This window comes from Sapajus apella, unplaced genomic scaffold (genome assembly GCF_009761245.1).
Source record: "Sapajus apella isolate SASKATOON/1434 unplaced genomic scaffold, GSC_monkey_1.0 scaffold2, whole genome shotgun sequence".
NCBI lineage: Eukaryota > Metazoa > Chordata > Mammalia > Primates > Cebidae > Sapajus > Sapajus apella.
The window spans coordinates 38,151,246-38,178,226 of record NW_022436942.1 but is presented as its reverse complement, the minus strand read 5'-3'; the positions used below and the strand labels follow the sequence as shown (position 1 = coordinate 38,178,226).

General features: G+C 36.7%; 1 protein-coding gene and 1 long non-coding RNA gene across 7 annotated transcripts in view; both read right to left on the bottom strand.

Moving 5' to 3' along the window:
- Positions 1–26,981, bottom strand: part of SYT1 (synaptotagmin 1) — a 566,059-nt gene that overhangs the window by 297,710 nt on the left and 241,368 nt on the right. The window lies entirely within an intron of this gene.
- Positions 19,839–26,981, bottom strand: part of LOC116563688 — a 33,406-nt gene continuing 26,263 nt past the window's right edge. Inside the window, exons 3-4 of the long non-coding RNA XR_004274521.1 lie at positions 24,431–24,438; positions 19,839–19,854 (exon numbers count right to left, since the gene is read on the bottom strand). This is a non-coding gene — a long non-coding RNA (uncharacterized LOC116563688). The remainder of the gene's footprint in view (positions 19,855–24,430; positions 24,439–26,981) is intronic.

The following is a 26,981-nucleotide window of genomic DNA, read 5'->3' as shown; positions in this document are numbered from 1 at the left end:
AGGAAAAGTAACTGTGGAATAATACTCCATTACGTTTATAAGCCTAAGAGAAACCAGAAGTTCATTTTGTGCCTCCTAAAACTATTAGAGAAACATGGATATTTATTCAACGTCATCATCAAAAATCATTCTTGGATGAAGAAGCTTTTGCAGAGTGAGGGAACGGACAGTGCTCATCTATAGCCTTTCAACCATGGTAAGCTCAGAATGAAGCTCCCTCATTGCTAGATCTTTGTGATGTTCTGGACTCTCCCATTCTTACTCACTCTCAAATTCTTAGCTTGAGTTCCGCCTTCATTCCTGTCTCCAAATTCAAGATTTAAACCTTTCAACCTCGAACCAAGAATAAGGAATGAGGCTGTGAGCTGCCTTAAGCAGGAGGCCTGGGACTAAGGATGCAGATGTCTTGGATGCTGTTTCTGTGTGTGGGCCAGGGTTATGGGACATGCGTAGATAATGCTGGTGAAAGCAGATCTGGGCTAAGCCACGCTGGAGTCTGAGGCGAAGGAAATGCCAGTCATGCTGACCTTGACTTTATTTAATTTTTTTGAGGTGTTGTTCTTCAGAAATTTTGGGATAAATTCTGATTTTTAAAAATATTGCTTAAAAATATTATTTGGCCTTAATTACTGAGTTTTTTTCTTACCGTCTTAAATTTTGTACATAAGGCAACTGGCACACTTGCCTTACCCTAACCCCACCATACGTGAAAGCCTTGCAAGAAATAAAGTATTTAAGTAGGTGTGTACACAGGTGGTGCTATAAATATACAAAAAGGGAAAAGAAGGACGGGACTCACAATTTTTGAGAACCTACTACATGTAAGCCAGGCATTGTTTGTTATATATATGCATGCACACACACACATACACACACACAAAGAATATTTATGTGTGTATACTCATATTTAATCCTGTGAATGACATTTACTTTTTATAGATGAAGCAAGGAAAGCTCAAAGAGGTAATTTACCCAAAGCTGCAGAGCTGAAAGGTCAAAGGGAGGAGGTGAATAGAAGTGAGAGAGAGTAACCTATTTATGAATTAAGATAGTGCTTTTTATATACCAATAAACTACTAGTAATAGTTCTTACTGCATTTGGGAAATGCAGCAAAATATCATTCAAGGTTTTATTAAATAGCAATAATGTCCTTGCCTCTTTCATGGAGATTAAAAATATAAATTTGGTGCTCTGAATGTAAGTTTCTAGAGGTTTCTTTTTCATTGGTTTCAGTTGATTCAAGTTTTTAGTTGAATTACTGCTTTTTTAGTAGGTTTTTTTTGTGTACTCTAGTAATATTTCATGACCTATGAGATGGGAATTAAATATTTAAATGTGAGAGAGCTTTAGAGGTAAAGTATTTTTCTATCAATCAGTACTTGAGAAAGCTGTATGGGTTAGAGCCAAGATCAGGGAAATCAATATTAATTATTTATGTTGCCCTTCTTGTCATGGTGAAATAAATATTGTTGAATGACGTGATGGTTAAGTCAGTATGTGTTGGGGCTTAAGAAAGGACATGAATATCTATTATCATATTTTTATGCGTGACTGCTTGCAGGAATGGAATAAATATCAGCTAACAACATGACAGCAAAGAGATTTGTGCAGAGAAATAGGAAAGAAAGGAATATCCATAGTCAATACAAAAGCAAGGGGAATAGGAAAGAAAGAAATACTCATAGTCAATACAAAAGCAGGCTCATATACATAAATACCAGTGCCAGGAAAGGTCAGCAAGGCCAACAAAGAGTTAATATGATACCAATTACATAAAGAAACACATTATAGAATTACAGCCAAATCAAATTCTTATTCATCTAAAATTTAAAGTGTGCATTAAAATGTTTATGAAGAACAAACCAAATATTAAATGAACTCAAGGTCTTATTTTATACTTACAGTTTAATTTTTAATATTTTCAAAGGTATTTTGGATGCAGCAAGATGATAGGGTAAAAAAATTGTACTAGGAAGCAGGTAGTCCTAGTTTCAGAACAGCATTTGTCTCTTCTAATTTTTTTTTTTTTTTTGAGACAGACTCTCACTCTGTCACCAGGCTGGAGTGCGGTGGCCTGATACTGGCTCACTGCAACCTCTGCCTCCCGAGCAGCTGGGACTACAGGCGTGCGCCACCACACCCAGCTAATTTTTGTATTTTTAGTAGAGATGGGGTTTCACCATGTTGGCCAGGATGGTCTCCAGCTCTTGACCTCGTGATCCACCCGCCTCGGTCTCCCAAAGTGCTGGTATTACAGGCATGAGCCACCGCGCCTGGCCTGTCTCTTGTAATTTATGTCGTGGGAGAATTATTTAAATTCCCTAAGCCCTATTGTTCTCGTATAATTGTGCGTGATAGCTGCTTTATAAGATGATTGTATTAATGAGATAATGGATATAAAGTTCCCAGTATAAAAAAGTTCCTACTGGGCTTGGTGGTTCATTCCTGTAATCCCAGCACTTTGGGAGGCCGCAGAGGGTGGATCACCTGAGGTCAGGAGTTTGAGACCAGCCTGACCAATGAGGTGAAACCCCGTCTCTACTAAAAATGCAAAAAATTAGCCGGGTGTGGTGGTGCATGCCTGTAATCCCAGCTACTTGGGAGGCTGAGTCAGAAGAGTCCCCTGAACACGGGAGGCGGAGGTTGCAGTGAGCCGAGATTGCACTATTGCATTCCAAGCTGGGCAGTAAGAGCGAAACTCCGTCTTGGAAAAAAAAAAAGTTCCAAGTATAGTATTTGGAACATATCAGATTATTGAATAATAAATGTTAGACCTAACTTTTTTATTATTGGTGTTTGTGGAAGCAAAGGAATAGTATTTTGGAACAAATATCTGACCTTTAGAAATGACTACCCATACTTTGCAAACATGGAATAATAAAAACAGTTTATAATTTTCCTTGTCTCCCAAATAAGTAAAACTTGCAGAACTAAACCTGAGAAGGAAATCAATTTTAATATGCAGGTGAGGCCATATTTAAAATTGATCATTGCTATTCTAATTAATGAAAAACACAAGAAAAATGATTTTTTTTCTAAATGAAAAGGATTTACCATTTACATGAAAAGACTTCATCAAACACATTTTTTTCCTTTGAGTTTAGCAAGAGCCATAAATCATTGACCAAGAAGAAACATTTAAGCAAAAAATGCTTTAGTTAACATGTTAAAATCGAAAATTATAGAGTTATACTAGCAATTTTTATTAATAATTACAGTATAATTATTAGAGTGTTACGTATGTTGGAAGTTACAAAAAAAGTGTAATAGTAATATGTAGTACAAAAAATGGAGATTAGAAGTCTTTTAGTAATTGGAAACTATTTTATCCAGTACATTCCTATATGATTCCTGAAGTTTACTGCTGGTCAAGTTTGGCACAATATGGTAGTAAAGACGATGGCTTTGTAGCCATTACATTGGGTTCCAACTCCAGGCTCACCCTTGCGAGTTAATGAATCTTGGCGTGACTTAACTTATTCATTCTTTTTTTTCTTCTTTATAAAAGTAGGACAACTAAAATACCAACCTCATAATACTACTGTGAGATTTAACTAAGCTTATGCAGTTGGCAGATGTCGGCTGTTAATAAGACTTCAATATATGGCAGCTGAAAGAATGTCTATTCTACTACCTGGAATGATAGATTTATTTTTAGAATAATCAAAGTTAAGTAATTTTCTATCTAAATGTTAAATCTAAAAATCCAAGATGTAGTCTAAACACAGACATCTTTTCCAATCTAAACTTCTAAGCTGAACTCAACTCAACTCCTTTCAGGCATTCAAGAAATTTTTAGGTAATGCTGTCTCAAGCTGCCCTTTTGGGCATCAGAGCAACGAGATGACTTGGAGTGAAAGTTTGCCACTTTGATTTGCTTCCTCAAGTTCAAATGGCCAAAGCTTTTAATTAGCAGCTTATTTTAATTACTCTTGCAAGGATCTTATTTGTTCAGAAATTCAACCACATTTAAGGCACCATTATCTTTCAATCCTCCTACTTCTGTCAAGAGAAAAAGCAGGCATTCACCATCATTGACCCCTGTTTCCTGTGGTTCTAAAAGTAAAGGCATGGAGTTGAACAAGCTGATGTTCCAATGAGTGCCTTTTACTATGGAAAGCAAGATGCTCCTGTAAATCATCCAACTCTGTCACTCTTCCTTATTACAGAATAAATCTGGAGCAACTTACTTTATTAGTATCCAAATAAGGCTTCCCAAGTAGCTTGTAATTTTTTCATAGGCTTTTCCCCCTTAAGTGCAAGGCTGTTTCATATTTATTTATCTTGTCAGAGACACCAATAATGAATAAATAATTTATGAACTATTGAAACTGAGACTTTACAAAAGGAACACAGTAATTATATAACATCTTATAAATGCCTTGACTAGCATGATGCCAGAGGTTCTGGCTCACATTCCCAGCCTAGCCTCATTGAGGTATAATTTACAAATAAAAGTGTATGAATTTAATGTGTACAACATGATATTTTAGTACATATATATATATATAGTGAAATAATTACTACAATCAAGTTAGTTAAGGCATTGTTACCATTTGTGTGTGTGTGGTGAGAATAAGATCTACTTTCTTTGCAAATTTCAAGTGTACAATATAATATTATTATCTATAATTTACATGCTCTACATTAGATCCCGGGAACTTATTCATCTTATAATGGAAAGTTTGCACCTTTACACCAACATCTCCTTATTTTCTCCATCTCTTGGCCCCTGGCAACCACCGTTCTATTCTCTTAGAATGTCTTAAACTTAAAATGCCCAGCCCTGTGCTAGGCATGTAATTGATACTAACTGAGCCCTTGTTACTTATTTATTAGTGCCTGAGTTAAGCTTAGAATAATTTTATATGTGCAAAGAAATAAATTTAAAAGTATGTAGACTTAAGGGATGAAAGAGACATAAATATTAGCCAAGTAATATACTATTAAAAAAACTTGAATGCATAATAAGGGAGCATTCCAGTATATTCTAGTATCAGCAATGTCTTTGAAAGTTCAATTTCTTATTTTATGAAGCCATGATCAAATCTTGCTATGTACCAGTCATCAGAGTGTGATAAACTGCAAAATCGCCATTGTTACCCTGACATTTTCATTCAGTTTCTGCTGAATACCCAGTCAATTCTTCCAACATTCAGAAAAATGTTCCTCAGCATTTACCTTGTCATTTTGATGATGCTATATATCCCACAATCAAACAGAAATTGTCAGGTCTCCTTTTCTTTTATGGTAATTCAAATATGCCTTTGTAAGCCTGGATTCCCTACATTGATTTAGGGAAATGATTTATTATTGTTTTTTTTCCATGCTTCCATGTTTCTCAGGTAAAGGAATATGTAAAAATTCAGTTTGCATATACACAACATAGTTTTAAAACGTTTACACTTAAAGTGAAGGTAGATTTGGGTTTGACACCCAGTAACAAGAAAAACAGTGTATGAAATTTGAGGCAATTTACTGAGTCATAGGGAAATCAGAATGTTGACTTTTTATTGGAAAGAGCGGCAGAAAATTGCCACATGATCAGCACGTCCAGTTTCAAGAATAACAGATAATTTCTGATATACGAAGCCTGCAATCTATGGACACAGATGACTGCCAAATCTATAATTCTACCTAGGCCTTTCTCCTCAATTCTGATCTGTTCATTGGGGATTTATAGCAGACATTCTGCTATCTCTTCAAACTCCTATCTTTCTGAAATTGTGTTCATAATTTTTCCTTCCAAAACTGGTTACTCTGTTCTACTTTCATGTTTCTGTCACCAATATAATCATTTTCCCAGTCACCAGGATGCAAGAGCAATGTTTAATTTTTTTTTGAACTTGTACCTGCCATTAAGTTCTGTGGTTTTTCTTCCATATTGTCTTTTATAAATATCTCTTTTTCATTCTGGTTGGTTTCTCCCAAGTTTAGGTCTATCATCTCATCATTAGAGGTAGCAATTCCAAAGAAGGGATGCATATAAAAGCCTTTTAACTTTTTTTGGATACATAATATTTGTAAATACTTATGTGTGGGTAACCCATCATATAGGTACTGAGGAAGGAGAGCTAAGCAGGATCCTGGCACAATTAGTGTCTGAAGAATATCTCAGTTTATAGTGTTACTACTCAGTTATTTCCTTTTATACAATCCTTTATATATAATCATATATTAGTTTATGGAGTTAGGGCTTGAAGAATATCTCAGTTTATAGTGTTACTACTCAATTATTTCTCTTTACATAATCCTCTATATATAATCATATATTAGTTCATAGAATGAGTGCCTAAGGAATATCTTACCACTCAGTTATTTCCACATATATATGTGTATCTATCTATCTATCTATCTATCTATCTATCTATCTAAAACTATATCTTAGTTCATAATCGGAGGAATGCTTAGAGTAGACATGGTACAGAGCATGAATTAAGGAATAAGAAGCTTATAGTTGGAAGAATGTCTGGAGCAGACACAGTGCAGAGCATAATTTAAGAGAAAAACAGTTACACCAGGACAAGAATCCATGGCCAAGGTGGCAGCATTCAGTACCATAAAGATACCCACTGTATAGCAGGCTTGGGGCAAGAGCCACTCCTCCTGATAAAGGAGTTGTAGGACCTTGCTCCAGTTCTTGTGGAAGGCTGCCCTTAGACTGGCAGTCCCTCGAGCATCCGAGGGCTCAAAACCCCTCTGGATAATCGCACCTTGGTGACTGTGAACTTTATCAGCTCTTGTTACTGTGCTATCTCCAAAAGCATCCTCCTATAGGACTCATTGGAAGCTGCCAGCAGGTGGCGGTAGACCCTGACAGCTCTGTCACTGCTGTGTGGCTTAAGCATCCTTCTATAGATCTTCTTAGGAATAGCATGCCCATGATAGAGATATTGCACACTGCACCCTCTTCACTGCACACGGCCCACCTCCATGCCTCGGTGGCCTAATGGGGATGGACCCCTTACTGCACATGGCCCACTTCCTTGCCTCGATGACCTAATAGGGGTGGACCCCTTGCTGTGCACTGTCCACCTCCTAGCCTAGGTGACCTAATGGGGGTGGACCCCTTGTTTTATTGCTCACGACCCTATCACTATCCTTAAAGATGACTTCACTCACTACACTGCCCCCTAACCTATACTCAATAAATACAGATGCATCTGGACATTGAGGGCCTTGCCTGTCTCCACTTATAGGTGGCGTGGCCCCCATGAGCCTAGCTGCGTTTTTCTTGTACTTCTGTGTCCTGTCTCTTTATTTCTCGGATCCTATGCCTCAGCACAGCATAGGGGACAACCCATGACCCTGTGGGGCCCTTAGCCCTACATTTATGGGGTATAGGTGATATTTTGATACATGCATACAAGAAGTAATGATCAAAACAGGGTATTTAGAATATCCATTACTTGAAGCATTTATCATTTCTTTGCATTTCAAATCTTCCCTTGTAGTTTGTTTGCTTGTTTTTTGAGACAGGGTCTCACTCTGTCACCCAGGCTAGAGTGCAGTGGCACCACCTAGGCTCACTGCAGCCTTGACCACCTGGGCTTAAGTGATTCTCCTACCTTGGCCTCCCAAAGTGCAGAAATCACAGATATGAGCCACTGCAACTAATCCTCTTCTGGCTATTTTGAAATATACAACACACAGTATACTGTTGTTAACTATGGTTACCTTAGTGTGCTACCAAACACTAGAACTTACTCCTTCTATCTAACTAACTCCTTAATCGCCCTCTCTTCATCCCACCCCGACTGTCACATTCCAAGCCTCTGGTAACTATCATGCTATTCTGTTCCTCCATGAGAGAAACTATGTTTTTAGCTTCCACATGTGAGTGAGAACGTGTGATATTTGTCTTTCTGCTTCTGGTTTATTTCACTTGACAATGGCCTCCAACTCCGTCCATGTTGTTGCAAATAACAGGATTTCATCATTTTTTAAAGGCTGAATTGTATTTCATTGTATATGGGTATATATATATACATATATACCAATATACCACATATTCTTTATTCATCCACTGATGAACACTTAGGTTGATTCCATATCTTGGCTGTTGTGAATAGTATTGCAATAAACACAGGGGGTGCAGGAGTCCTTTTGATATACTGATTTTCTTTCATTTGGATAGGTACCCAGCCATGAAATTGCTCTCATGATAGTTCTATTTTCAGGTATTTTTGGAGAAAACTCCATACTGTTTACCATATGGCTGTTCTATTTACATTCCCACAAACAATGTATGAGAGTTCCACATCCTCACCAGCATTTGCTATTTTTTGTCTTTTTGATAATAGCCATCCTAACTGGGGTAAGATGATCTTATTGTGGCTTTGACTTGCATTTGTCCGGTGATTAGTGATGTTTAGCATTTTTTTCATATACTTGCCCATTTGTATGTCTTCTTTTGATAAATGTTTATTCAGTCCTTTGCATAATTTTAATGGGATTATTCATTTCTTTGCTGTTTAGTTATAACAAAACCTTTGATAACAATTTCTAATAGGAAGAAAACTCACTCTGGTTAACTGCACTCCAAAGCATTGCAGGATTTAACTACAAAAACTCGAAAGAAACAAAATGTGACCCTCAACTCAAAAGGAATAAAAATCTTCAACTAAATGATCACAGCTCCATACATGTACAGCTAACTTCCTGCCTCCACTGTCTTCTCTTTACTAGAATTAACTACCTTCTTTTATCATATTAATATTCCTGTTAGTATTTCATGTTTCTGATTTGTAAAATAAGCTGTTCAAAGTGATTTATTGTTTTAAACTTTCCATAGAAAAACAGTCAAAATAAATATATCATCAGTGTAGATTTGTTTTAGAAATGGAATTTCATGGCATTTGCATTTTTAAGGTCAGTGAATATATAAGTTGACTCATTGATGGTCTTCTATGTGTTACCACTTGGCTTATAACATCTGAGTACACATGTTGTTTTATTAGTTTAAAAATTAATTAAAATATATATCAATTAAAGTTTAATCAAGTATTTTGGAGACCCTAAATTTTCTCTGAAGAAACCCTAGGATTCATCAGAACATAATTATGGAAGTCTCTAAAGTACATAATCTCTCAGGAGCTTCCCATATCTAATATTCTCTGATTTTTAAGTTATCACACACACACACAACCCTTGTGGAAGGAGTAAGGGACAGAGTTATGAAAAACACTGAAAAAAATAAGAACTTCTAAGAATTTAGAGATATACCTTACAGGGCCACCATCCTCTCTCAAAAACTTTAGAGACTAAGAGAAATATCTAATGCAGATAACAGGTTGATAGGTGCAGCAAACCACCATGGCACGTGTATACTTATGTAACAAACCTGTATTTTCTGCACATGTATCTTATAAAGTATAATTTAAAAAAGGGCAAATAAGAAAAAAGAATACACACATGCACACATTTGCATTTTAGCAAAAGTTCCTTTATGAAAAAAAAAAGGAAAAAAACTGAGTAGCAGAAAGAAGTGAAATAATTTGCTCAGAGTAACTCAAAATGGTTGTAATCCAATGGGATTACAGTTTATTTCCAAATCTCTGTTCAGTGCCCTGTCTAACATGCAACTGGATTGAATATCACTATTATAATGTTTATTTGTTTTACCTTTGCCCTGTAGATGTGTGTTAAGAACTATGAAGGGACTGAGGTTCTGACCTACTTGTAAACTAACAAGTTAGCATGCTATAAATTCATGGATGCTAGCAGAAGACTTAAGACTCCTGGTTCAAAGACAAAGGACTTAATTATTTATGACATAACAAGTAGCATGAGCTTTATATTTGTGCAAATTCCCCTTGACATCCCAAGTCCCAAGTCCCATGGGGGTAATATGGCATGGCCCAAGCAGATGATGTTCAAATGGTAGGTTTAAGTCAGAACTGAGAAATCCTAATCTTAGAAAACCCAAATCTTATAAAAGATACAAACAAATGAACTTGATCTTTGCTTCAAATTTCTAGCTTCTGAAGCTCTTTGCCATACAAAAGTTCTTGAAAAGATCATCTGGAATCAAAGCACCCAATTCCTGTGCTCTGAAGATGTGTGGAAACAGACATCCATGGAGAATTGTCTCTGAACAATACAATGGTGAGACTCAGAGAGTTTAGAGATGGTGGACAATATAATACATACAATGGCAAATGATATTGGGGCAGTAGCTATTATTCCTTGATTAACTGTGTGTTCCAGTTTGCTCATAGAAAAGCCTGGGCAAAGCCTGCTAATGATCAATTAATACTTTTAAATTTGTTTTAGCACCTTCGCTCTCAAAAGCGTCTCACATGAATACATATATAATCACTCAGTTACAGCTTACTGTGGAAAAATACTTTATACCTGAAAAGAAATTCTTTCCAGATGAACATAAAAATTCTGCTTTCATGGCTAAAATTGTATACCCCACATTCCAACTGAAACTTAGCTAATTTTCCATGTTTCTATGTATAAAGAAAAAAAAGTTTACTTGCTTTTATAAAGGTTTGTGATAAAGATCTGCAAATTTTTAATCTTAAAATGTTACTTAATTGTTTTGTATATGTGTAATTCTCTCCATCTGACCATTTGTGGAGGTCTTTACTATTTGCAAAATACTACATTTCTATAAATGTTTATAATATACTCATATTTTAATCATCTTTGTTATAACTTTACATTCCATGCAAGCACTGTAACTTAAATGGAATTTTATACATTTATACTGAGGTTTACTATATTAAAAGCCACTGCCTCCTCCCCACCCCTGATTTTCTGGTTCTGGTATGATGATAAAAGGTGTTGGTAAGTCTCTCGATTTAAAATGCAAAATTTAACTCAGAGATTCTTAACCATTTTGAACTCTTAGTACACTTTCAAGTACTAAATCTTTGCTGACACTCATACTTAGTGGGGTTAAAATACTCAAATATGGTGAATGAGGCAGCACACTTTATAATGTAATCCCTCCTAGAGTACATCAATATTTCTACAAAGCTGTAGAAAATTGCATCCATGGTCAATACACTACTCAATTGATCTCCTTTCAACAGTGACTCTTCCTTTCAGTAGAACTTTTATCAGCTTGACCATGCTCTTTTATAGACCGAAAAGGGAAAGTTTCATGGGTTTATTGAATATTTGATCTTTCTTTAGCTTAGCATGCATCTATGCCTTTTATCTCCTGCCCATAGCAAACTGTGCTCCGTTTTCCATTGCATCTCATTGCCTTTCTGCTGAACGTATCATCTAATCAACAACACCTTAGTAGCAGGTGTATTTAGTATTAGCAAAAATGAATTCATACATTGCTAAAATAAAAGCATAATAAAACAAAATTTGTGAAGGCTTTATGAGTCAGGCCACACCAATTATTTCAGTCCTTTGGTTAACCATGCATTTCTAAAAATTTTCACCAAAGTACCCATAAAGGCAAAGGAGAGAAAAAGGATACCATCAGGAGGGTCAGGGGGACTCTAACCCACAGCCATGCTTCTCTAACATAAAATGCCACTGTTTCTTTAAGCTTTTGTTCTATAAAATATAAATATAAATTTTTTGTTTTGTCTTATATCTATACTTTTTTAAACACAAATGCAAAATTATAGGAAGAATAGCATATAGAAATCATGTAGAAACCATAATGCGTTCAGGGAATTACCAGTAAATTCAGCTTGGCTCGAAGAGTAGGAAGTACTGACAGGAACAGAAGTTAGTAATGTAAGTATGATAATAACAGGTTTCTTATGTTCTATATAGAAATTTGGATTTTATCCAATTGTGCAGGGGCATGTTGACGATTTTAATAGGGTATCAACAAATCAGAAGTTCTAGGAAAATGTGCCAGGTTTTCCCTGCAACTTGAGTGCTTCATGCCTGAAGAGCATAGACTTAAAACATAAATGTGTTCAGCTGTAACTCAAAAGGGGCAGGGAGTTCCAAGGTTTGTTTTCTCTATCTATCTATGTGTCTATCTATGTGTCTATGTATCTGTCTATCTATGTGTCTATGTATCTATCTATCAATCAATCAATCATCTTAACTGTCTATCTTTTTTTGGAGACTGAAACTCGTTCTGGGATGGAGTGCTGTGGCCCACTGCAGCTTCAACCTCCTGGCTCAAACGGGTGCTCCTACCTCAGCCTCCTGTGTACCTAGGATGACAAGTGCGAGCCACTACACCTGGCTAATCTTTTCATTTTTTCAGAGACACGGTCTCCTTAAGTTGCCCAGGTTGGTCTTGAACTACTGGGCTCAAGAGATCCACCCCCATCTTGGCATCCCAAAGTTCCAGGATTATAAGTGTGAACCACTGTGCCTGGGCTACCTCTTTATCTATCTAATCTGTCTATCTAACTATCCACCTGTGTACCCATATATGTTTTTATCTCTGTGTCCATCCACCTATCTACTCATCCACCTATCTATATTATAACTGTTTCTGTTTTTCCATCTACCTATTCATCTATCATGCGTTTATCTATCTACCCATCTATCTATCTATGATCTTTTTATTATCAGCACAGACGTTTCATTTCCTAAGTAGCTGAATTTAAACCATATAAACAATGTTAATCACCATCTCCAGCCTGATCCAACATTCCTTCCTAAAGAAGGGCCCTTTTATTGCTCAGAATAAAGACAAAGTAACCATTTTTTTCTAGGACTCCTATGAGCTTTTTCTTGTCTTCTGTGTGGTTGATTAAAGACAGCTGGAAACAGAAACAGCCACACAAATGCAGGATTTTGGCAGCACATGAAAACAACAGACATGGTGAACTACTCTGTGATAGTCATTTTCATGTTCACTGTTCTGCTCAGGCCTAAGACAACGTTGTTCGGTGCCTACTTGTATTCTCACATCAGTCCTCTGAGCTAGGTACTGCTATTATTCCCATCTTACAACTGAGGAATCTGAGCTTTAGAAACATTAAGGAACTTTCCCACATTCAGATGGTTGTTACCACCCACACGGGCTTCAAAACTCTTGCTCTTCATCATGACTAAGCTCAAGAACCACAATCTGTTTCATGAAAACTGCCCATGTTTTTCACATCTTTTTCAACCAGCGCTATGTTAAGTCAAAATCAGATTAAGTGTGGGCCAGTCAGGCATTTGCCAGAAAGGCAATGTGTGAGGGGCACTAAAATTTATTTTTGGAATGTTAGAAGATGGAGAAAACTCCATCTCCTAGAGCTTGTTTATGCCTCTGGGAGGAACACTCTGATGAACAACCTGGTGGAAGAGAATGAAGCTCTAAAAAAATATGCTTAAGTAACAAATGTCATTTGTCTGCTTTCAGAGGAAGATCAGTCCAGATAATTCCTAAGTTTTCATTTTGTGGAATAAAATATAAAATTTTGGGGCCAAATTAACACTGTGAGACAATAGATTAAATGCTAAGAGATGCTGCCAGCAGACCCCCAGTAGTCTCTTCCTGGTAGGCTGTAGTCCTACATAGGAGTCTCTCACCAATGTCAATGTCATAAAATTGTAAATAAGTATCATGTGCTAATTCTCAAGTTGAAAGCCAGAGATTTACTGAATTGAGTATAGACACCCATAGGGTTGACAAATAAGCACGGAATTAATGCCCCTGGTAAACCCTACCCTAATTACAATCTTGAGTCCAAGATACGGTAAGAGAGTCCCTACTCCCTAGTACCCCTTAAACGTGCTCACTACGGATCCAGGTTATCCAGGACACTGTCTTATTCTGGGTCTGAAAATAATTCTTACACCATTTTGAGGTGTCCAGATAGACAACTTAAATGAGGCTATTTAACACTGCTTATATAAATCCTCCAAAGTGGCTATTTCACTGGCGTTAAGTGACAATTCTAGCACATTATTAAACACTTTTGGCCAGGCGCAGTGGCTCATGCCTGTAAACCCAGCACTTTTGGAGGCTGAGGTGGGCAGATCACAAGGTCAAGAGATCAAGACCATCCTGGCTAATATGGTGAAACCTTGTCTCTACTAAAAATACAAAAATTAGCTGGGTGTGGTGGTGTGCACCTGTAGTCCCAGCTACTCGGGAGGCTGAGGCAAGAGAATCGCTTGAACCTGGGAGGTGGAGGTTGCAGTGAGCTGAGATTGTGCCACTGCACTCCAGCCTGGGGACAGAGTGAGACTCTGTCTTAAAAACAAACAAACAACAACAACAAAACAAACAAAACAAAAAAACCCAACCACTTTTAATAATGGCCGTATTTATGGGTTACACATTCAATATATCAGCTATGTATTTTAAACGTGCTGATATTAATTTTTGTCAGTCTCTGATATCTAATCAATTAGAACTTTGCTCTTCCAGAAGATAATAGTCTTTAATATTCACTCTTCACTAATCACTGCATTATCATTGAAATAATTATTGTTGAAATTTTCTACCATGACATACAGTAGCGAAGCAAAAAAAAAAAATCCATGGTCTCATGGAGCTTACTTTTTAATGGACTGACAATAACACTAAATAAATAGATAGGTTACATTGCAAGAAGTGCTTTAAAGAAAATAAAGAAAAAGCCAGATAAGGAGGGTAGTGATTGATAAGCTGGGGAACTTACTTCCTGCAGAGGTTAGGAAAGTCTTCTTTGATAAGGAGGCCTTTGTGCAAAGACATGAAGAAACTTGGGCACTACCTGTTCCAGGATGAGTGAATGTCATTTATTCAGGAATGTGATATGCATATTAGCAAGCTGCATATTGATATTAGAGCAGTCAAAGGAATAATATAGTTTTTATATTTTAAATTTTGTAAAAATATGCTGAGAACTCTGAGCACTTTCTTTCTTTTTCTTTTTCTTTTCTTTTCATTTTTTTTTTTTTTGAGACGGGGGCTTGCTCTGTTGCCCAGGCTGAGGTGCAGTGGTGCAATCACAGCTGAATGCAGTATCCACCTCCCAGGCTCAAGCAATCCTCTTGTGTTAGCCTCCCATGTGGCTGGGATTACAGGCATGAGCCACTACACACAGTTGATTTTTTTTTTTTTTTTTTGAGACAGGAGTCACACTATGTTTCCCAGTCTGGTCTTGAACTCCTGGACTCAAGTGATCCTCATGCCTTGGCCTCTCGAATTGCTGAGATTATAGGCCCGAGCTACTTGGCCTCTCGAATTGCTGAGATTATAGGCCCGAGCTACTGCATCCAGCCTCTGAATATTTTTCTTGCTCTGCAATGTTTGCCAAAGAAGAATAAAGTCTGAAGTAGCAAGAAGAAAACAGGAAAAGAAATTGATACATGTTATTTTCCATTTGCACAGTTTATAATGAGTTCTGCCCATTCTTTTGAGGATTCTATGATTTAACCTTCTGTCATAAAGCAATCTGCTAAGCCCTATGACACGTACAAAAGAATGGATGGATTATTCATCATGAGAAATAAAAAGATGCAAGGATGCATATGCTATGTTATAGTCCCACCCAAAAACAAAACAAAAACCCACAAGGGCAGAGAATGGAAAAAAAAAAAACATTGACATTTCAACTTTTTCTCCTTCTCTCAATTTCCCTCCTTTCTTTACTGGCTTTCCTCCAGGATTTTTTTTCCCTTAGTTTCATTTGAAACAAATTAAGTTCTTCAATTATACTCAAATTACTCCATACTTAATTTTTAATCTTTATGTACTGAACATCTGATTAATAATATTAAAAAAAGAGTAGGGATATAATTGTCTAGTTACCAAACATGAAATGACTTCATATATTGTTGTGTATGTATAATATATACAACTACCACATGGAGGAGTCTTATTTTCTATTCGTTTCCTACCTATTTTTCCCCCCAAAAATCTAAGAATGTATCATGTGATGATGCTGATGATGACAATGGTGATGGTGGTGATGATGATGATGGTGAGAGTAGTTACCCTATTATTTGTTGGGCACTCTTTTTTCCAGGTTATCTGTATGTTATCTATATCCTACCTCATGACAAACCAAAGAAGAGTCATAAGTTGTAATCTCAGAAGACTATGAGTTTGGCATAATCCTTTTTCAGTTAGGAGAATGAAGATTCTGAGAGGTTTGGTATTGTCTCCAAGATCATACAGCAAGAAAGTTACAAAGGGTATATTCAAACACTAGGAATCTATGTTCTTCCAATTACATCACATTGGTGCTGGAGAATTTTTTCCTATGGCAGGCCACATAATTTTGAAAGACAACGTACTTCTGGCTATGTTTAGGGCAGAGTCAAAATGTGTGAGTTAGAGGATGGCTTTTGGAGGATGCATTTTGATCAGCTATTTGCAAGAGGTTTTCTTTCTGACAATTTTAATGTGGCTTATTTCAGGAAAACCCCATGGGGTTGTGACAAGCATTGCATGTTTAGATGCAGGTTTTTGTCACAGTGCCTAGCACATAGTATGTGCTTGATAAATGTTAGCCAAAAACACAACAAGAGCAATACAAAAACAGAAGCAGGGTGGGAAATATGTTTCTCCTATTGGCATTAGAGAGTTTTTAATTAGCCTTTTCCTCACTTAAGGGGAAGAGTAAAGCTCTTCAAGACTTTTCCCCTTTTTTTGCTAATTTACTGGTCAATGAAATAAAGAACTAATATTCTTTAATTTTTAAAAAGCATTTCTATTTATTCCATATTTATCAGGAATCACTAATTTGAACTCGTTCAGTTTTAACACCAGAAAATGAAAAAAGGAAACTTTAGACACCTGCTGAAAATTAAGGAAATGTAAAGTGCTTCAATTTTATTTTAGCCAGAGGAAAAAAGTATAATAAGGTTCTATGCACAGTAGCACTGGATTTATGCAGTAAATGTGTTTCTAAATTGTAAGTAAACAAGCTGATTTCAATACAATAATGCAGTGCTGTGGTTAAGAGCATAGCCTTGACCAAGTTACTCAGTCCCTATGAGCCTCAGATTCCTCATCTGTAGAATAGAGATGATGTTAGTACCTAGAGGACCAAAAGAAATAAACATTAGGTGTTACTATTTTTAACATAGTTTCCTATTTTGTTTCCTCAAGGATTTGCTTACCTGATTTCTGAGATGGTAGCTAAACACACAAACACATACACACACACACACACACACACACACACACTCACACACACACACACACACCCCTGATATGCACATTGCATTTTAGAGATTTTTAGAAATAACAGGGTGTTACTGAGTACCAGACCCATTGATAGGAATTGTAATGCTGAGGCAGCACCTTAAAGCACATTTTTAGATAGATGGACCATTAAGGTAGGTTCTGCCTAGAAATCTACTAGCTTCTGTTTTGCTTAGTGTTAGAGCCTACTAGAAACTCGTCAATAAAATGGTAAAATAGTTTGGAGCTTTTAGAAGATATTTTATTATTTCCATCATAACTGAATTAAACATACAAGTTTCTGTGGGTGGCTGTAGAACTTGCCTCTACAGAAAAGGTAAAATTCCCTCTTGTAAAACTAGGAATTATAATTCTTCATTTTCAGTGGAACTGCTTTTAAAAATGATGGATGTTAATGATCACTTTACTTAGGAGGTGGCATCATTTATATAAAAAATAGGGTGAGTTGGATGAATAGTTAGAGTTATAACTTGGAGGCTTAGGCAATATGGGGAAAATAAAAGCCATCTTTCTCAAAATAACTGAGAATTTATTATTTACTAAGAACTTGATGGAAACAAAGCATTACCTTAAATATTATAATGCTCAAATATCTCTCACTCAAACTTACCAGACTCAATTTATAGGCAATACAATGAATGGAACTTATTTATGACCAGAAAAATGTGCCTTACTCATCACATCTGGAATCTGAATTAAGTATATTCCAGTTTTGTAATAGCTCAATTTATTGGAAAATTTTAATAACTAGTTAAAAGTTCACGTACATTTGAAATATGAATCTCTTTATTGATTTCTTTCAAAGGTATTTTATATTTTTCTACAGTCTTTTACATCTAATTATATGAGTGATGATGAGTTTGAAGAAATGAGAGTGTACTCAAGACTTGTGCTAAAGATCTATAATTTGAAGACTCTTATAAATCTTGCCAGGAAATAAGATAAACAAGACATCTACTTCAAAAAGTGCTGAAAGCAATGACAAGAGCAGAACATTTTCATTAAACTGTGTGGTTACATACAGCTTTTCCTAGTTCTTCTTTACCATGGAAGCAGGGATTTTCATTTCTTTGTATATATCAGGCTGTCTTGTGTTAGGAACTCAATAAGCACTAGTTGACTTGAATCACATCTACTGTGTTGTATATCATTCAATACATTGACAGGTTCTTGATATTTAAGCAAGTACAAGGTTTGACTTCTCTACACAAGATCTGCCTTTAGGGCATTAAAGACAATACTTAGGCTCAAGAATTTTATTTTTTGAAAGCATCTAATAAGAAAATTTCCTTTCTATTAGCCCCTCTGGTGGCTCAGTACACAAGTGTAGCAAACTCATTGCTTGTTGGCCATCTGTGGCCTGACCTTATACCCACACTAAGAAATAGGCATGGGAGCAGATTGTGGAGTGAGGGGGTGATTGTGATTAGCAAGTCCTGAGTGGGGATAGAACAGAAGTGTAAAATTAAATACTTTATTACAGAGGCTTTACTTCTGGAATCAGTCAGAGGCTAGCAATGTTGAATGGCAGTCTGCCTTTTTGATGCCATTGAAAGCTTTCCCTATGTTTCACTGAAGATTAGTCATAGGATGTTAGAGGAAACCCAACAGACAAAGCTTTAACCCTCGATTAGCATATGAGGCTATCTACTGCAGAACAAAAACATTCAGATGCCAAGTCCAGCAATGTCTGGGAAAGAGGTGGCTTGAAGTGAGTCTCTTGGGAATAGGACTCAATCCCGACATTCTGGATTCTGGGTGGTGAGCAGTGTGTAAGTGGGAAATGGGATACTTGTGATTGGGAAGTGGGTTTGCCAGAGGAGAAGGAAGAGAGAAGGCAGTGGCTGGGAGTAATCTGAAGGAAAACAGATTCCTAACCTGGATATATATATATATGCATATGTTCATACATCTATCACCAATCATATATATATATATATATATATATATATATATATAACTTGAATATATATATATATATATAGATATATATATATAGATAGATAGATAGATAGATAGATAGTGTGTGTGTGTATATATGAACTTCCTTTAAGGTCAGACACCTTGGTTTCTAGGCTAACACTGGCTGTGCCATCATTAAAGTCACTGAACTGCTACATGCATTGGATTTTCTGCTGCAAAGCAGGGAATTTGGATCGGATGATGTCAACATTGCTTTGCAGCTGTAAGAATGAGACATTTAGGAACATCTTCTTAGAATTTAATCATGTGAAACATCATATAACTTTTAGATAAACATACCTTTTTCATGTAGATTTCTTTGATACTTATAGTTCACTCAGCTGATGTACATGGGGAACAATCATGTTTTAAAGGATACTGTGGATAAGTTATGCCATCCAAATCCAGTTTTACTGATAATATGTTAGTTTTGATACTTATGTACTATGGGTGTGAAACATTGATTGCTGAATAGAAATTCAAGAAAGATAAAAATCCTTGAAGCTGCTTTATGCAGCTCTCCCTCTCAAATTTTGCATTTATATATATATATATTTTTAATTTTAAATTTTATTTTAGATACAGTGGGTACAGGTGCAGATCTACATGGGAATATTACACCTAGGTAGTGAGCCTAGTGCTCAATAGGTAGCTTTTCTTTCTTTTTTTTTTTCCCATTTATTTATTTTATTGCATTTTAGGTTTTGGGGTACATGTGAAGAACATGCAAAATTGTTTCATAGGTACACACGTGGCAGTGTGATTTGCTGCCTTCCTCCCCATCACCTACATCTGGCATTTCTCCCCTTGCTATCTCTCCCCAGCTCCCCACCCCCCACCGTCCCTCCCCTGTTTCCCCCCAACTGACCCCAGTGTGTAGTGCTCCCCTCCCTGTGTCCATGTGTTCTCATTGTTCAACACCCGCCTATGAATGAGAACATGCGGTGTTTGATCTTCTGCTCTTCTGTCAGTTTGCTGAGAATGATGGTTTCCAGGTTCATCCATGTCCCTACAAAGGACCCAAACTCATCGTTTTTGATGGCTGCATAATATTCCATAGTGTATATGTGCCACATTTTCCCTATCCAGTCTATCGTCGATGGGCATTTGTGTTGGTTCCAGGTCTTTGTTATTGTAAACAGTGCTGCAATGAACATTCGTGTGCACGTGTCCTTATAGTAGAACGATTTGTAATCTTTTGGATATATACCCAGTAATGGGATTGCTGGGTCAAATGGAATTTCTATTCCTAGGTCCTTGAGGAATCGCAACCCATGCCCCCTTTTTCTCTCCCCCTTCTAGTAGTCCACAGTGTCTATTTTTCCATGTTTATGTCAATTTTTATTTTTAAAACTAATATATGAATTAATTGCTCTGTCTTCTTAAATTGATTGGCTTCTCATCACCACATATGAACATTCTGACTTGGGTAAATATTTTTCTTTCCTAAGCACAGGCCTATTTCTTTGTGTGATGCTATTGCCCATAAGCAGTAGAACAGATATGGAGCCAGGGAGCTGAATTCCTTGCTTCTGGGAGGACTTTGCATGCAAATGTTAAGCTTGATTGGCTGGCCTAGTCTCTTAGACCCTGTTGTTCCACAGCAGGTCTTTAGGAGGCAGCTGGGACCTTCACTATGTCTGGCTATACTGGGGATTAAGAAAAGAGGAGGGAGATGATGTTTTTCCCATCTGTGCCTTGGAGGATGCCTAATTAGCCTCCGTCCTTACTCAAAAGGAGAATAAAGCTATTTAAGTAATTTAGCTGAGGAAAAAAAAAAAACAACTTATGAATTAATTCAGGAAGTAAAGGAATCTTCCAAAATGATTTGAAATGTTCCTTTTTGTTTCAGTGAGTCCTGAGTTTTTTGAGTTCATTTGCAAGCATATATTTCTGCTCACTAAGTTCTAACACTACTGATCTAGTCAACACTCTAGACATTTAGTTAACTTCCAACATATAAGTCCCTTACAAATTTTTGTAAGACTGGGTCAGAAAAGGATTTCTGGTGATAGTGACAACTTTCAAAATTTAAGATCCTTCCACATTTTTGTAAAACTGGATCAGAAAAGGATTTCTGGTGATAGTGACATTTACTGAATCTTAAAGAGTGAGGAGTCAGATAGGCAAAGTGAAAGAGCAGATAGGACCTCAGCTGAAGAAAAGTTATGACTAAAGAAAAATCATATTATGTGAGAAAAAATATAAGAGGTTGTATGTCTGGAGAAAAAAGTCATGGGTCAAAAACTGAAGAGGGGTGAAGTTTTATAGAAGATAGCATGAGCCAGATCAAGGAGGGCCTTGTTAGGGACCTTGGCCTGTTTTTTCCAGGAAATGGAGAACCATTAAACGTTTTTAAAAAGCAAACTGGCATACGTGCATTGTTTTCTACTGACTTCTCCAGCAGTAATATGGAGGACAAAGTTCAGGAGGTTAAGACTCAAGGCAGGAGGACCTGTTAAAAGTTCAGCCAGGAGATGATGATAGACACAATAGGAAGTTAGTGAGAGTGGAGAGCACAGACAGATTCTCTAGTTGCTTTTGTACATTATTGAGGAAGTAAAATTTGTAGGAATGTATTAGGGGTAATGGAGAAAAAGAAAATGAGCAGCCCTTTCCTACTTTGGCTGGATGGTACCAGCAACCACTGAAGAGTACAGGTAACAGAGTAGAGAATAGGGAATTCAAAAGTGGGTATTTGAAGGATGAAGTGTCTAGGGACAAGAAAGATATTTAGTAGGCAGCTAGATATCTGGATCTGAGGTTGAGAAGAAAGGTAACAGTGGAAAAGAATGGATTTGAGAGTAATCAGAGTATATAAGCAGCAATTGAAACCAAGTAAAGAGATGAGATCACCCAGGTAAATTATGTTCCATAAAAAATTAGAGTGCTCAGGATGGGGAGCTTGTGGAATACAGCATTTAAAGAGCTCGCAGGGCACATTTGGTAAATTTCCTAATACCTCTAAAACTCAGACAATAACTACTTCATTTTGGCTTTGTGGAAACTAAAGGAGCCAACACGTGTACAACATTGTGTTATCAAACATTGACATTCACTAAATGCTCCTTTTATTTCCTTCCTAATTTCTATTCTAGTGCTCTTTGCTTCATTAAATGGTGGAGATGGTAAACTTGATTACTATCATTTTAAACAAGAGCAGAAAAAGACAGTCTACCATTAGTTTTTACACCAAGACTAGCACATGAAAATTGTATATAGATTGAACAAAATGGCTTCTCTATCCAAATTACATGAAAACATTGTTCTTAATGTTTCACTTGAAAAATATTTAACCTTTTGATCATGCACAACCCAAATTTTGAAAAACCCAACCCAGTAGAGAGACTACTGATTATTCAAAACATCAGCTTCTATATTGAAATCATAGTTTTAGTGGAGTACAACAATACACAACCAATAATTCATAACCACACGTTAAGTGGCAAAATGACTCATTCTAATATGCTATTCACAAGTACATGGTAATGGGGTAAGTGATAATGTAGTTCAAGAGAAAAGGGTCTTGTCAAACAACAGGCTAGATCAGCTCTATAAAGAACAAATTAACTGATGGAATCAGCAAACAGAGAAAATCAGAGACAAGAGCAGGGAGGTCAGAAGGACCAAGGGCTTCCTTTCTCAGCTCTGTGCTATAGATTTGCTAATCCACATGTCTAGCTTAGTATAATTTATTTGGTAAACACAGCTATTTTAAATTGATGATAGCCATTTGTGGAAAATTTCTGAACATTTAGGCTCTAAGCCCCTAACTCTGCAAATTATGAGTTTTAAGCTGTTATCCTAAGAGTTATATAATTTCATCTAAAAGTATTTATGATACAGAATTTATGATATCTGGCCACCACCAACAATGCCATAAATATGACCTAGCTCTTATATGTGTTAATGTTTGGTTTGAAAATCTCTATACAACCTATTTTTCTTTTACATTATATATATACACATATATAAAATACATATAATAATATAATACATATATATGTGTGTGTGTATGGATATCTGGATCTGAGGTTGAGAAGAAAGGTAACAGTGGAAAATAATGGATTTGAGAATAATCAAATATATGTATGTATAATACACACACACATATAAAAGGTAATACACACACACACAAAATGGAATACACACACACACACACACACACACACACACACACACACACACACACAGCCTGTCCTGTAGTAGAGGCAGGTGAGCTGTCTGTAGCTTTGCACCCCATGTGCAGAAGCTGGGGTCTATCAGGCCTGAAGCTGCGGCTGCTGCTAACAGGAGATTGATCATACCCATGTTCACATGTGGAAGCTTTTTCCTTGATTTGAGTTTACTCTTGAAGAGTGATGGTGTGGAACTGCAGTCAGCAGTCATCCACTGTGGAGTTGGTTGCTCCTTCTGAAATTGAAATAAATTGGCTGAGGGAATGTGCAGAACAGCAGTTGGTGAATTTAACATGGAGCACTGTGGGCCCACACGGATAATGACTTCGTTATATTAAAGCAGAGAAATGCAAAGTGAAAACCTGCTTAAGAATATCGTATTTCTCAATACATATCCAGGCACCAAAAATGTAAACAGACCTTTTATATTTTAATTGTAGTAAAACTGAGTGAAGAAGGAATTTAATTAGCCTATGAATGATTTTATTGGGACCACCACCTCTCACTAATCTGTCTTTGTGTATTGCTGGTAGATTAATCTCTCCAGTAACAGAGCTTTAAAGAAGAAACTCCTACGCTCAAGAATTTGACTTTAGTTCAGAACAGAAAGGCTATAAAATTTGGTACCATGGCTTCCTCATTAATTTTATTGCCAATCAGTCTCTACATCAACGCTTCTCTATTTGCAGAGCTGCTTGTGGATTTCAGAGAGGCCAGATAGAATCCCACTTGCCCTCCTCACTGGAGAGGGAGAGAAGCAACTAAGGTGAAACTCAGGATTTTGGTGTAGGCTTTGAGATATGTAGCTGAATGGAAAATTCAAAATTCTCCTTGACCTCCCAGAGCTCACAATTTAGTAGAAAGTGATAGAATACAGCAAGTCGTTATCCTATAATAAAGTGAGTATAGTATACTATGGGATTCAATATAGGAAAGGACTAAATGGTTATCTGCATAGGGAAGAATATGGGAAAGACTGCTCTTGTAAATGGCAGAGGGCTAGCCTGGAAAATGTGAATAAAGAAAGCATTCACTTTGGACTTTGAAATCCTAAGTTTCAATTCTTTAGTTCAGTCATGTTGGGTATGTTTTATTAATACTCTATGCTGTGAGTTTCTCATTTATGAAGATACAAATAAGAGAGTGTTTTGCTTGTTTAGAGATTTTGTGTGGATCCTAAGTCAACACCTCATCAACCTGTACAGGAAATACTCTGCCTTCTTAATTTTCACTTACCTTTTCCTCTCTTGAATATTGTGTACATCCCTGCCAGTGTAAAACCCCAAGCACTTCTCTCAGTGAACACTAATACCAATCCTAAACTTCTTGTTACGCTTTTTGGGCCCCCATCCTCTGGCACTCCCAACAGACGTAGTAGTACTGGGAACAACAAGAACATCAGCCATAGTAACTATAAACATGGGCTGAGGGCCAGTTTTCTTGACCAGCTACGATTTGTTTTCCATTAATTATCTCAACTAATCCTATTCTCACCTATGAGGCAACCATCATCATACCCATTTTAATGACAAGGCACCTGAAATTTATTTCCAAATAAATGAAATATTTCCAAGGTCCAGCTAGTTAGTGACAGAACCAGGTATCAAACAAAGATCTAAGTTCAAATATTTTATGTTATCCTATTCACATCGTTAGAGTCTACTCTGTTTGCCCATTATAGCTTTCAGAGTGTGAGGAAGTGAGAAATTTTGTGAGAACTTACTACATATTTGGTTTACAGGCTAATGTCTGAAAACTCCTGTAGAAATATTCAAAGCAACCCTAAACTGTGAAAGGGCATGCCCTGGGATAGAGCCTGGATGGCATGCAGGGCAATAAAAGAACAGTTGGTTGTGTTAAATTTTTAGAAAGGGTATCTGGCATTACTCTGATGCCCAACAAAAATTACTAATTATAATTTTAAAAAATTACTTAATATTCTACAATATCAGTGGTGGAAGCTGTGCTTACTTTATGGTTTCTGTGGGAAGAACAAGACATTTTTGTGCAGAGGCTAGATTACCCTTCATGCTCTTAAAACAGTGTTTTTGATATTTCCTCTAAGAGGGCTAAAAATTTCTCTAGGTAGTGCTGTCTTTTAGATGAAAATAGAAATATGAAGGCAAATAAATGAAAGGTTTTTCCTAAGTTCATAAGGGTAAAATTATTTATTTATGTATTGCTCAGAGACCATTCACTTGTGTTGAGGTGGCAGAATGTGAATTTTGAGAATTTAGCTGCATACGAACATGAGGAAACATTTAAGAAATGTATCATATAGGAAAAATATTTATCACTACATGAGTGTGATTGAATCCTTTAGCTAAAAATAATAATTATTGATAGATAGTTTCTTGGAATTATTTGCAGCTCAGTCCTGCCCAGAGGTAACAAAAATGGACTAGACATGTTTTTGAAACTCGTTGCTGAGTTATAATTTTATGAGATTGTAATAAATTTCAAGATGACTATGGGGAATATGTTGTTCTACACAAGCTTTTTACTGCTACTGTGAATTTACAGTAATTGGAGATAATTTACTATTTTATGAGGCGTAACAGAATAATTGCAGCATTTTCAACTTTAAAGAGAAAAGAGTGGGAGAGGTCTGGTCAGGATGATAAATGATCACACTCTCCTGTGAATGTTTCCTTTTAAAAATGTAGAATAATTGCATATACTAACATATTTCAGTTTTTCATATTTTAAAAAAAACATTTTAATCTTCATTTTACTGGAATGTTGCCAGTTTGGTATTTTTGAGCTTGTATGAAAAATGCCGAAATTTTCAATTGTAGAAACTCTTTAATTTTGCTTATACGTGGCATACACATTGATTTCAAAATCTGGTGGGTCTTCTCCTCAAAGACAAATTAATATTTTGACAAAAAGTAAACAGAACAATAGAGGTCTGGCCAGAAGCATTCCAACATATTTTGTATTTTGGGAACATACTTCAAAGGCTCTATTCTATCTCAATAAAGAAGTGCTCTGGCCTGAAGTTGTGGTTGCAAAGACCCGGAGTCTGCATGAAGGAATTTCTCCAAGGTTGGATAAAACTCCAGAGGAAAAGCACTGTAGGAGGAGTTGTGATGTAGGTGGGCACCCCTTTGCCGCTCTGGACTTAAGACATGGGAGTTAGGGGTAGGAGGAGTTGAGCATCAGCCCCCTTACCTCCTAATACCTGTGGCCACCCGATTAAAGAGCCAAAGGTCAAGCTTGTAAGAGGTGTGATGCCACCTCACTCTGCCTCCAGATTACCCTACAGGTATTGCTTAGTGTTTCTAAGCTTTCCTGACAAGAGAAATCCAATAGTAAAAAATATTTTCCCTTAGGCTCTGTACTGCACGGATGGAATGAATTACTGCACTTATGTTCTCCCAAATAAAGACCTTGCTTGAAACTCTTCCTTCCCTAATACCTACTCATCCTTCAGATTTTGGTTTATTCACAGTACTACCTTTATCCACCAAGGCAGTTCCCATAACACAAGGTATTTTCCTTAGCAAAGACATATCAGGCTCTTTCCTTGTCTTTTTCTTCTACTAACCCGCTTGTTTAGGAAGGTGAGGACCACGAGGTCTGTTCACGAGTTCATTTCAAGTGTATATCATGCTTCCTGTTGTGGAGTCAGAACAGAAAGCCCTGGCTGAATGAATGGAGGGAGGCAGCAGAGATGGGGAGATAAAATATCAGAGATAATTTTCTATTTTTGAGGCATAATTGGATAGGACTATGAAAATCCTGTAAACACCTATGTTTT